This window comes from Silurus aristotelis, assembly GCF_946808225.1.
Source record: "Silurus aristotelis genome assembly, chromosome: 23".
Taxonomy (NCBI): Eukaryota; Metazoa; Chordata; class Actinopteri; order Siluriformes; family Siluridae; genus Silurus; species Silurus aristotelis.
The window spans coordinates 9,905,519-9,918,832 of NC_139596.1; the positions used below are offsets into that span (position 1 = coordinate 9,905,519).

The 13,314-nt window shown below is 37.7% G+C and overlaps 1 long non-coding RNA gene across 1 annotated transcript; it reads left to right on the plus strand.

Moving 5' to 3' along the window:
* Window positions 1–6,047: 6,047 nt before the first annotated feature.
* On the plus strand, window positions 6,048–10,959 carry LOC310718325. Its single transcript, XR_014531102.1, has 3 exons — window positions 6,048–6,145; window positions 8,603–8,658; window positions 9,148–10,959. It is a non-coding gene; the product is annotated as an uncharacterized lncRNA (long non-coding RNA).
* The last annotated feature ends 2,355 nt before the right edge of the window (window positions 10,960–13,314 follow it).

Consider the following 13,314-nt stretch of genomic DNA (forward strand, 5'->3'; position numbering starts at 1 on the left):
AATCAACGCTAATAAAGTCCACAATGACATTAATAACATTATTATTTATCTTGGTTGCCAGGTTTCAGCAGTAAGGTCAATGCTGTGCATATGAATTTCTGGTGTACAGACATTATTCTTTCTATAATCGCCCTTTCCCTCTTCCAATCTGCAATATACTGTATATATTAAAAGAACTGGATCCGCACGCTGTAGATATTATGTTTTTATTCATCTAGAAATGTATTAAAACGAATTCCAAAGGCGTCAACATTGTATTGATACACTCAAAGATTTTTGCCGTATCTATGCTGTCCACTAGAGGGCAGCAAAATACCAACGCAAAAGTAACGCTAAGGCCATATCAATTAATTTAACGATCCCATAGTAGGAAATTATGATTAATTATACACTGCCAGTCCAAAAAATTAAAAAGTCACACACACTAATTCGTTCGTTGGACCGCCTTTAGTTTTGTTTACGGTGCGCATTCACCGTGGCATCGTTCCAAAAAGCTTCTGCATAGTCACAACATCTATTCCCATCCAGAGTTGCAGTAATTTTTCACCAAGATCTTGTACTGATGATGGGAGAGTCAGACCCCTGCGCAAAGTTTCCCCCAGCATATCCCAAAGATTCCCAATGGGGTTAAGTTTTTTAACTCTGTGGTCTCCATACACCGCCTGTCCTCTACATCTGCCTCTTTCAAAGCAACTACCTGCATGTCTTCCCACACCACATCCATAAACCGCCTTCTTGGTCTTTCTCTTTTTCTCCTTCCTGGCGGCTTCATCCTCAGCATTCTCCTACCGATATACCCCATGTCCCTCCTCTGCACATGTCCAAACCTCTGTGGTGGCCAATCCATGTGTGAAAATGATGTGTCATCAGAATGAGAATCAGGTTTATTGGCCAAGCGTGTTGACACACAGAAGGAATTTGGTTCCAGCTGTTAGTGACTCTCAAAAGTACAGACATAAATAACACAACACATTCAGCTTGTACTATACAAGACAAAACAGACAAGACAAAACAAAACAGGCTATACAAGACAATAAAGACAATGTGAGACAATAAAGACTGTATGAGAATTAAATAGGGATACAGAGTATATGACATATCAGTGATGTACATAAAGTGTGACAGTCCATGGTAGTGCAAATAACAGTATCGTGCGTCAGGTATGATAAAGAGTTACTTTTGAACTTTTGTACAATATACAGCAGCCATAGTGTGTGATACATATACGGATAATGTGATGATTTACAGTTCTGATAATTCAGTACTTCTAGATATGAAGCAGGGAATATAATTATGGTGAGTTATTAATGAGGGTGATTGCCTGGGGAAAGAAACTGATCCTGTGTCTGGCAGGCTGATCCTGTGTCTGGCATGCTCCCTAAACCACTCTTTTACAATTTCAGCCCGATGTATCCTGGCATTGTCATCTTGGAATATGCCCGTGCCATCAGGGAAGAAAAACTGGTTAACTTTCTTAAGTCATTTTCATGTGAGTAGCATCTACAAAACTGCATATTATCATCTGAACATTGGCCACATAAAAATAAAAAAAAAGTTGAAGAATTATACTGACTATTCAAGTTTTGCACTGCACTTAGTTCTGGTGGTCCTTGCTGAGGCAGAATAGTCTATTGTGATTGCTTTTCCTCAAAGACATGTTTGCTGTTAAGTCAAAGGATCATTGGCAGCTCAAAGGGTAAATGATATTTTTCTTACATAGCTTATTAATAGAATGAGAATCGATGTTAATAGTTCACTTGTTTTATTTGGGCTTTTTCAGTTTTTGAGTATTTTATTTGATTTCTCTTATGTATTCATATATTCACATATGTATACATACTTTTCTGTGTATACCTCCCAGATATGTCTACATATTTCTGCCTTGCATCCATTATCTTTTTCTTCACTATAAATATTCTAAATCTTCTACACTACACAAATTATATATATAATTTCAGCAAAAGAAGAAAGACAAAAAAATGTGACATGAATACCAAGATATCTTTCACTAAAAAAGAGGGTTCATTAAAGCTGCACCAAAGAAAAAATAAGAGGAAACTGTGAAATGCCCACTAAGGAGATCTATAAGATAGCCTTCCTTTCTGGAAAAATGTGTAGGCAGAGTTGATGAACCAGCACTAACGGGAGTTCACAAAGGACATTGTCAACATCCTCACTTCCCATTCCATCCCCTAAACATCTGCAGATGTGGAGTGATATATTATATGCTTATCCAAGCCCTTTTGCATAAGATACAAAATACCATAGGCCTTGCTTTCTACATCTACTGTATTATGAACAAATAATTGGGTGGGACTCTATAATTTTGCACAATCTGACACAATTCATATGAAAAAAAAATGAAGGGGAGGCAGGGATAAAACTTCAACCTTTTTCAAAATAAATTTCAACAAAATCCAGCTTCATATTTGCAATTCTTTAACATTTGTGCACTTTTTCACCTCACCAGTATACAGGAAGTTCACCATGAAATTGTTTCAGTGACTTTGCTGTGTCGTGGATGCTGGTGCCATAAAGGCTACATTTAATATTTCAGGAACAGATGATCTCATGCACACCAATCTGTGGAACATAAAAACACATTTAGCTACTGGCAGGCACATGAAGTCAGAGTTCTGGGGAGAATGGCAGTGAGGAGAATGTGCATGCTGAAAGCAAGGCAACACTAACTCAGATAATCTTTACAATTGTAGCTAGGGTTGCCAACTTCAGCAAGGAAAATAAGGGACAAACTTTATTATTTATAGAAAAATAAGCGACATTATAAGGAACACTCAAAATATTTGTACTGTACCACCTAGTGTATGTCTTTTTAGTGTTTGCAATTAAGTATGTGTATAAAAAGTCTGTTTTGTTGCTTAAATAAATCTCTGATATCAACACTTTTTTGTGTTAACCTATGTACAATTTTATTCTAAAAAGAATTCTATTGTCATAATAAAATGTCACACACCTTACAGATGAACCACCTGCATGAGCAAATTGTACCACCATTAAATTGTGACTGCAACAAAGAGAAACAGATTAAATGCAAGCTGTCATTTTTATTTTTAAGTGTTTTCATTCTTTAACAACTGTATAATACAGGGCAACGGCCTGTATGTGTAATCCCATCACCTGACTGAACAATAATGAAATAATCTTATATTTATATTTTAAATGTAAATAGGCAAAATCTCATCATAAAGCATATACTTTATGTTGACAATATGTTGATTAGACAATAATTAAATGTATTATTTTGTATGAACATATACAAAAAATACATCTTATAATCAATTCTGGCTTTTAAAACAGTAGCCTCCCATATCAGACTCTGGAGATGTTTTGGCAAGTGACAATAAAAAAAAAATAGAAATTGCACCGTGGGTTCTTTGCTGTCGGTCGTTCGGTCGATGGGTCTCCGTGGACGCTTGTTGTTTGACGTCGCAAAAACCACCATATGGCTTACAGAAAAATCTCTCCTACATCATTTACAATTTGCCATGTACATATTTTCTCCAAGCCATATGTTCTCCATCTCCCATTCTGATTTATATTTCTGTAATGTTTTTTCTTTTTTCTTTCTTGTTTCACTAGTTAAAATAGATAGCACCCAGGTAACGTAGTAACACCCAATGACAGAGAGCTCTCATGCACAGACACACACACACACACAACTCACATCACCACATTACCCGTACATTGAGTCTATATACAGTTCTGTACTCCACATGTAGATTATATGGGACAAACTGCATTCTGTATGGGTTTAATACGGAAAGCTGCTTTTATGTCTTAAATACGGGACGGTTGGCAACCCTAACTGTCAAACGTCTAATCTTAAAGACGATAGGCTACAATGACAGTAGTTCCACTCCGATCAGCCAAGAACATGCACCATGCACTTTACACAAAAGCAGCATGCATGTTATTCATGGATTTCTTTTATTTGGCCGTTCTGAGAGCAAAGCAGGTTATACCCAGCATTCATGTGATGTTCTCAAAAATGTGGCTGGTGAGTGAATAATCAAAATGCAGGCCAAGTATGCTGCATAATTAATGATAATTGCATATTGCAGAGCTTTACTCTAACTAGGTGTCTCTTACCACATAAGTTAAACTGGTCTCTTTTATTCCTTCTTATTTTTCTCAGCCTTTCTATATGTATTTCATTTAAATTTAAAGTCCCTTCTTTCTTTTTATGTACTAGATACCAGTGATGAACTGTTAAGAGAAAATGTTATACTACATCCTATTTAAATGTTTTTGACTGAGTTTTTGGCCTCTGAGTCATAAATACTCAAGGAAATAGAAGTAATGACATTTAAATGATAGATTTTTCCTGAAATTAAGCAAACAGAAGGGTTATGGCGCAACCTCAAGGTTAGTCAGAGGAACAGAAACTCATGACGTGGCTCAATTGGCAGAGTCAGTAGCATGTTTTACTGGAGATCAGATGCTTTTCAGTGACTCATGTGCTGTAATGTATCCTTGGAATGAATTGTCCAACATTCTTTCAATAAAATGTATTGAAAAACGAATTCCTGTATCTCTCCCGGACATTACAGACATTAAACACATTTTTTTTTTGCCCCTCAAATTTATGATTTTCAGTTCTCTATTTTTATTTCTCTTTTTATACTCAACCCACATCACTCTCATTTATTTTTTTCAGTGTACAACGTGCAATAAAATGGACAGAAAAGCAGCTGCTTCTGATAGAGAAAAATATTTGTAGGATTGAAAGATTCTCAGGAGTTCTTATATTCTCATTTTGTTCTACAGACAGTAAAATCAATCAAAAACTGTATGAGATTGTACAACTATTATTATTATTTTTTAATTTTTAATTTTACATATTAATACATTTATACATGGGTATTTATACATTAATATATTCAAATATAGCATTAAAAATATTACATTTAAATGTGAATCAGTCAAAATGACCCATGACTGGAGCTCTGGTGGTGAAGCAAATGAAATACAAAAATATTGGATGTATGTATTATTTTTGCACCTCGATTCCACCTCCCATTCCTAACCATGTAAATAAAACTTAGCCAGGATTGTTTATTCTAGCTTTACTATATTCCTTGTAATAAAGTTTTTTCCAAAATATATTTCTTGTTGTTTATTGTAAAAGAACACCTGCCTGTTCTGGGCCAAATGGATTTCGTTTTTCTTTCCGAACAGACTGAGATGGAGGCAGAGTGAATGAGGTGTTACTGAGTGTCTACAAAAAAACTGTGAGGATGCACATGCAAAGAAAGACAAGCAGTCTGACATGGACCACAGTTTTGCAAATTGGTTTTTATAGCCATTTAAAACATTGTTTAAACACGCATTGTTGATAACATTCTGCATATTTACTCGCTTATCTGTACTAAATCATCTATTGCACCTTTAACACGTTTTGAGTGCAGACACTTTTCTGTTTCAGTAACTATATCTCTAAAAATCATCTACATTATACTGTAGCAAGCTTAGTCTAAGTTCTTCTGAATGAAAATTTCTTTAAAGTAATATACAATGGGAACCCTTTAAACATATAATCAGACTGACCACCAGATGCGTGATAAACCCAATCCTTTAGAGTATGAATAAGGCCTATTATTGCCAAGCTGTCCTGAAAAAGGCTTTGACACTAATCCATCCACACACAATTTAATAGCCTAAAATGTGTGGGTGCCTGGTAACATTTCCTGAATTAAAAGCACTGTGATTACACGTTTGGTTAGTCCAGCATAGATCACCGTGTGCGTGTTATATAATTTTCACACTAGCTAAACAATGCTGGCAGAGACACCCAGACTAAATGAATAATGAAGAACTGTACTGAAGGCACATTTTATGTCAAGCTGATAGAGTATATATTCTTTATTGATGAAATCAAGATACAAAGATACAAAGTCAGAAATAAGGTTTGTATGCTCTGGATTAATATATACATATTTGTTTAGAAATTGTGATCTAAAGGTAAGACTGAAAAGAGAAATCAAGGAAAGCTTACATAATTTTTGTTTATGTAAGCACATGTTTGAGTAACCGTGAGTAAGGCTGTGTGTAACTGTGAGTGAATGGGAACTGATCCTGCGAATTCTTGCTGCTCATCTAGTTCTTGTGAAGATTTCAATCTCATGTAAGTACACTTTTAAATGTATGCCATGTTTCTACCTTCCTACCACAGACCCCTCTGCAGAGTCAACATTGTTGTCTAATATTACAGGGGGTCATTTTATATCACTGCATGGGTTGATGTGCGTTCTCCTCGTTACAGCATTTGTCTTGGCCTTGGCCGCTTTGTCTCCAAGGACAGTAACAAGTTCCATATGTGAGGCTTTAAGCTGATTTTCCCCCCGACACAAAAACACAGAAATGCTTTGCTTGATTCGGCGAAAGCAACCGAGCACCATGGTACACCTCGTTTAGTATGCAACAAGGTCGCCTCTGTTATGTGCTGGGCAACATGCCAGACTTTCCCACCTAATACACTAATAAAGCCGCTGGCTGAGTGTTAAAAAAGGTACTTTGGTCGTGCTAAGGTGGCATTGTTTTTTGTTTTGGTGAGACTTGCACACTACCATGTGCTTAGGGTTATTTGTGCTCGCTTCTTAAGCCAGGACTTTGACCCACACTTCAGGGAAAAAAGGCTATTGGTTTCCTTTTTCCAACAGGAAAAAGAAAATAGAGAGTAAGTCTGAGGATCTTCAGTTTCTTAATCGCGTGCACAGTGGGAGAGCCCCTCGGTCAACATGAGGGTGGACAAGAGAACATTAAGGCTTTGGTGTGTTTGTTGTTGTGTTTGTTAAAAGAGAATGAGATGTGAAGTCTGAAGCATTCCTCAGCTTCTTGGCACAAACTCCGTTTTGTTTGTTGTCCATTTGAATGGTGGCTTTAGCAGAAGAGGTCATGCAAAATGGAAGAGTGTGTTTGGCATGCACTGTTAAAATGCCAGAAACTACTTTTAACTGAACATTAAACATTCAACTGTTGGCGTAAGTATAAACTGTTAAATATCTTGAACAAGTAAAATTTTAAAGGCAGCATTACTGTCCTAAAATCTTATTCACTATGACAAGATCCTTTTCATGACTGAATTGTTGTATTTTTACATTACAAAACTGTCAAATGATGCAAATCAAATATACATGCACTCATTTGATTTTTCAATTCAAACTGAAGAAAGCTGAAGGAAGTATTTACCTTTTCTACCTTTTCTATTCTTATAAGACCATTTGAACTTATATTTAAAATAAACAACGTTTAGCGTAAAGGAGAAAGATAGACCTCATGCAGTAGAGCTATTAAAAAAGCATTATTAAATGCAATAAAGATCACAATTAGAATATAGAACACAAACATTTGTCAGGTATTGCACATATTCATACTGACTTCAGTTGGCACTTGGGGTGTCAATTTTCAAAACCACCTTCACAACAGTTACCTGTTTGTAGTGGTTAAATAAAGGAAGCCCTTCACGAAACAACTTTTTAGCTTTTGAATGTTTAGAAATACAGTATGTATACAGTAAAAAGTCTCCAAATCTAGTGTAAAACATAATGCTGATTCATTCATTTTTTTGGGCTACAAAGATATTTTAGCTGGTTGACTGTGCCAGGAGGGTAAATAAGCATTTTTAACAAAACAGTGACTGCAAAATTAAATTACCAATCAACACAAAGGTGGGGGGAAACTAATAAGGCCATCAAAAAGTGTGCTTTTTTAAAAGAACTGAATTCAGTCCTTTTATGGTGGATCTGAAAATGTACCTGAGAAAAAGAGATTTTGGTTCTCTTTGCATTCAAAATTTGCCTTGATCTTGGCCCTGCCTTGGTCTTGGCCCTGGTCTCATCTTACTTGTTGTTTCTTTTTACCTCGCATGAGCTCTCATTCCACTTCTCATTCTCACTTGTTTTCTTCGGACTGAAACCAATAACCACTTGCATTTATACATAATTTTATCTGGCGCAGGAAGGCTGCCATGAAGTTCATAATAAACTTACACAATAAGAAAGGCAGAATAACATTTTTGAATAACCATGTTGTTTCAGCTTTGTGTATCATGTTGAACCCCCTTGACCATTTGTGTTTTTTAGAAAATTGTTCTAACATTTTGAAACGAGAGCCACCGTATCCCCCTTTAACCACATAACTCCAAGTTTTACATTTCCAAGCTCAACTGTGATGTAACATGACCTGAACAATGTAGAAGAAAATATGTGGGGTTCAAATGGCTTTAAAAAGCAGCTACTTTTGAGATGTGTGCTGGGCGTGCTTTGCATTTACAATGCGTCAACATACGAAACCACAAGGCAGACTTGAAACAAACCATTCTCAGACCACCTTCCGAGATGGACCAGCCTATGGGGTTCTGAGTTCATTTGAAGCGTTCACATATGGCCTATTGACTTATAGAGGGGAAATAGCACAGAGTCTATTCAAAATTAAAACAAGCTGAGTGTGAAAATAGTTTTGGTATTTGGATTTGAACCCTGTTGGAAACCAGGGCAGCTCACAATTCTGTAAGATTACAGAAAGTTTCATGAAAACCACTGAATTCATTTGAATAATTGTTTTTTTTGTGTTGATGAATTAGCAAAGACACAGGAAATGACGGCAGGATGGCAGGAACCTGGAGTACATTGTGTCTCTGTGAGTCCTCACTTCTCCATGAACTATAGATGAATTGCAAGCTCGACATTTTCACTGTTGAACAGTGCTCTGACCGGCGGTTACTATCGTAATATTAAATATTAACACCAGTGTCAAGTCAGAGCTGCCACAACTTTTCCTTCATAGTAAAAGGAAACAAATGGTACCTTATAGTAAACATTAATACGAAAAAGCAGACAAACACACACAAACACAGGAGGAAATTATACAGACATTGCTTGCATTTTAAATCATTTTAAAAGCCTATACTGTTCAATAACCTGAGCAGTATTTCAAAAAATGGTTGACAAATCTAAATAAATGACAATATATTTACTACTATTTAATTCCCAAGTCTACATTCACATAGTGTAGCAATCCCTCAGAACCATTAGTTTTGTAAAATACTTAATTCTTGTAATGATTACAACAACCCATTAGAATGGAACAAAATGTTTCACGAGTTATGGGAAATATTTGTTTTTTTAGTTCTTTCCAAGACTACAGGGAGAGAACATCTGTGCTGGATGGATGTGAAAAACACCACCAGGAGAACTACAAAGAGACGAGTCAGCAAGCAGAGTTTCAGAAAAGGATCTGCTGGGGGAGCAACTCCCATTTACTGAGGGGGAGAGAGAAAGTGTGTGTGTGTGTGTGTGTGTGTGTGTGTGTGTGTGTGTGTGTGTGTGTGTGTGTGTGTGTGTGTGTGTGTGTGTGTGTGTGTGTGTGTGTGTATGTGTGTGGGGGGGTGTTCCTCAGACTTTCATTGTGCATTTCTAGTCAGCTCGAGTGACAACAGAATTGTGAAGAAGAGGATATGATGTAAGCAGTCGGTCTTCACAGTTTGCTGACCTTTTAATACAGTCCTCAACAGAACACAGGAAAAAGGTTATCACCCATGTGTGGTTGCTTTAGTTTCATTCTTTAAAATATAGAACAAGGACTAATAGTTAAAATATTTCTTTTTCCATCAATCATATACAGGCCTGGGTCATCTTTCACGATTAAAACATATAAATTGAGGCCATTTTGCTGAGATTTCTCAGTCTCAAGCCCACCATGTTCCACAAAGCCTGCCAGTTCTACTATCCTTTTAAAGAACAGTGACAATTTTTACAGTGTTGACACAAAAGGAGTTTCCTTTTTTTGTTACAGGAGGGCACTAAGACTCACTGTAATGCAAATGCCGTTGATATCATGCCTCCTTCGTAACCCCAAACATTTAGTCTAATGCAATTCAGCCACAAAAGCACATCAGTGCTAGACCACTGTAAGCACAAAGAACAGACTGAATATCTACATTTCGAAAATTCATCAGACTACGACCCCACAATGAATGTAGGCTTTATCAATGAAGCCCTTCCTATTAAAGAGGTTCTTGTGAGTGGAGATCGAGGGCGAAAGATGAGGTGAAATCATGTGCCCCATAACCTCTGGATGCTTCAGAAGAATGAACCACTTTTCAGGAAGCCATGAAAGTCGCTCACAGATAGAACGCCTGAAATCGTTCATAGATTTTCTATTGCTCTGATGTTTCCTCGCCTGCTCTTCCTCTTCTCTTCTTCTTTTTTATGTTAGAAATATACTTAGACAAAAAAAAATAACTTGAGATCAGTGTATGACTACTGGTCAAACAGTCAAAGTGGGAGATGAACACAAGCAATCAACCTCCAAAGCTCGACCCTGTAGTATTGTAGAGAGAGAGAGATCTCTCTCTACAATGTGTATTTCTTTGGAAAAATTTTGGTAAAACATTTTCAACAGAATAACATGTGAAAGAAAAAAACATTCACAATGATTTCAATTGATGTTCTCCAAGCTGTGTGTGTGTGTTTGTGTGTGTGTGTGTGTGTGTGTGTGTGTGTGTGTGTGTGTGTGTGTGTGTGTGTGTGTGTGTGTGTGTGTGTGTGTGTGTGTGTATGTGTAGTGATCCCACAATCAGAATAGGTTAAAAATAGGGAAATTGCTTAGGGCAAATATGATAACATTTCTTAGAATCTCAGAAAAACAGATACAGATATTCCTTATATATCATTAACCTGCAATGTAGGTGAAGGGAGAGGAAAAGCTACAAGTTGCTGTTTGACATCCCAAATAGACAAGAGTTTTATTGGTACTGTAACTGTACACAGTTACATTATAGAGTTGATAAAGATTGCAATTAGCTGAATTATTGGAAAGCATGAATATACCTTAACCTTAAAACCATTGCAAATAAAGAACTTGATGTTCTATCTCCAATAACAAGCTTTAGTAAAGCAAGATCAAGGACACATTCACATTCAAAAATGACTAATGTACTGCATGTTATGTTACTTACCATACTTACCATATACAGGAAAATAGAATATATATATATATTCTATATATATTCTATTTTCCTTATATCCATTAAATATATTTTTTACCTATTATCTATTTATATATATATATTTTTTTTTATTGTGGGATTATTGCAAATTTGTCACTCTCACAGGTTAAACAGACTCCACTTCAGTGTCAGTGAAATGTAACGACACATGAGCGGGAATGTATCATTTTAGGGTTAGTGTAACATCCATTTCCTCTTCTTTTCCTTTCTTGTCACATAAACATGTGGCTTTCCACACAATTTAATGAGTAAGATATTCCTCAGAGTAGCCATTCCTAAGATATTCAGGGTGTATCTGTGTAAGTAAGGAACGCCTTTGGGGACTATACAATAACAAAATGTTCTGTGAAATCTCATCCTTTTTGCTTTTGTTAGATAGAGTCTTTCTGCTTGGAGAAAAGTTGGAGAAATCTGTCATTGCACTGTGACTGGCCAAGAGTAACCGAGGCAAAAGTAACCAAAAACAAGTTTTATATACAATGTGCATGTTGTTTTGTTGACAGTCAGCAGTGACATCAGCATAAGGAAAACATGTCTAGCAGCTGCAGTGAGAGCCAGAGAACTACACTCTGTTAAAGCACAATGTCCCAGAGCTATAACCATAAACCAGCAATTTATTTATTTATTAATTTTATTTAAATTCAATCACAAATTAACACAGTTAATAACTGAAGTAAAATCAAGTTCGCTTTATCATCATTTCAATCATATGCAGAAAGTGCGCTGTGAAAACTAAACAACATTCCTCCAGGATCAAAGGGCTAAATAACACAACATAAATGAACACAAGATAACACAATACTAATTGACTAGAAAAAAAAACCCTACCTATATACAGGATATAAAGTGTATTACATAAGCTACGGTAGCCTGTCATTGCATACTGTTGTGCTAAGCAATATATATAGATATTTTAATTCGTTTATTCTGAAACATATGCAAAAGACTGTTAAGCAAGTTTGCATTTTCTTATAGTTGTTATAAGACCTTAATTATTTAAATCTTAATAATAACTTAATTATAATTCTCTCTTTATGCTTGTGTGTCTTCCTGACTGTCTGTCTTTCAGCCGGTCTGCCTGCCTGTCTCTTTACCTGTCTATCTTCTTGCCTACCTGTCTTCCTGCCTGCTGGCCTGTCTGTGTTCTTCCAGCCTGTCTGCCTGTGTTCCTCCTGCCTGTCTGTCTGTGTTCCTCCTGCCTGTCTGTCTGTGTTCCTCCTGCCTGTCTGTCTGTGTTCATCCTGCCTGTCTGTCTGTGTTTCTCCTGTCTGTCTGTCTTGCCTCCTGCCAGCCTGTCTGTGTTTCTCCTGCTTGTCTGTGTTCCTCCTGTTTGTCTGTCTTTCTGCCTGCCAGCCTGTCTGTGTTCCTCCCGCCTGACTGTCTGAGTTCCTACTGCCTGTTTGTCTTACTGCCTGCCAGCCTGTATTTCTCCTGTCTGTCTGTCTGTCTGTCTGTCTGTCTGTCTGTCTGTCTGTCTGTCTGTCTGTCTGTCTGTCTGTCTGTCTGTGTTCCTCCTGTCTGTCTGTCTTTCTGCCTGCCAGCCTGTCTGTCTGTCTGCTCGCCAGCCTGTCTGTGTTCCTCCTGCATGTCTTTCTGCCTGCCAGCCTGTCTGTGTTCCTTCTGCCTGTTTGTCTGTCTGTCTGTCTGTCTGTCTGTCTGTCTGTCTGTCTGTCTGTCTGTCTGTCTGTGTTCCTCCTGTCTGTCTGTCTTTCTGCCTGCCAGCCTGTCTGTCTGTCTGCTCGCCAGCCTGTCTGTGTTCCTCCTGCATGTCTTTCTGCCTGCCAGCCTGTCTGTGTTTCTTCTGTCTGTCTGTCTGTCTGTCTGTCTGTCTGTCTGTCTGTCTGTCTGTCTGTCTGTCTGTGTTCCTCCTGCCCGTCTTTCTGCCTGCCAGCCTGTCTGTGTTTCTCCTGCCTGCCAGCCTGTCTGTGGTCCTCCTGCCTGCCAGCCTGTCTGTCTTACTGCCTGCCAGCTTGTCTGTGTTCCTCCTACCTATCTGTGTTCCTCCTGTCTGTCTGTCTTTCTGCCTGCCAGCCTGTCTGTGTTCCTCCTGCATGTCTTTCTGCCTGCCAGCCTGTCTGTGTTAATCCTGCTTGTCTGTCTGTTCTCCTGAATGTCTGTCAGACTGTCTTTCTGACTTCCCATCTGTCTGTCGGCCAATCTGTCTTTTTGTATGCCTTTCTGCCTGCCCACCTGTCTTTCTGTCCTCCTGCCTACCTGTCTTGTCTGAATGACTCGCAAACTGTCTTCAAACTGTTACGGAGCTTTAGGTCGTTACCTCAGTCCAG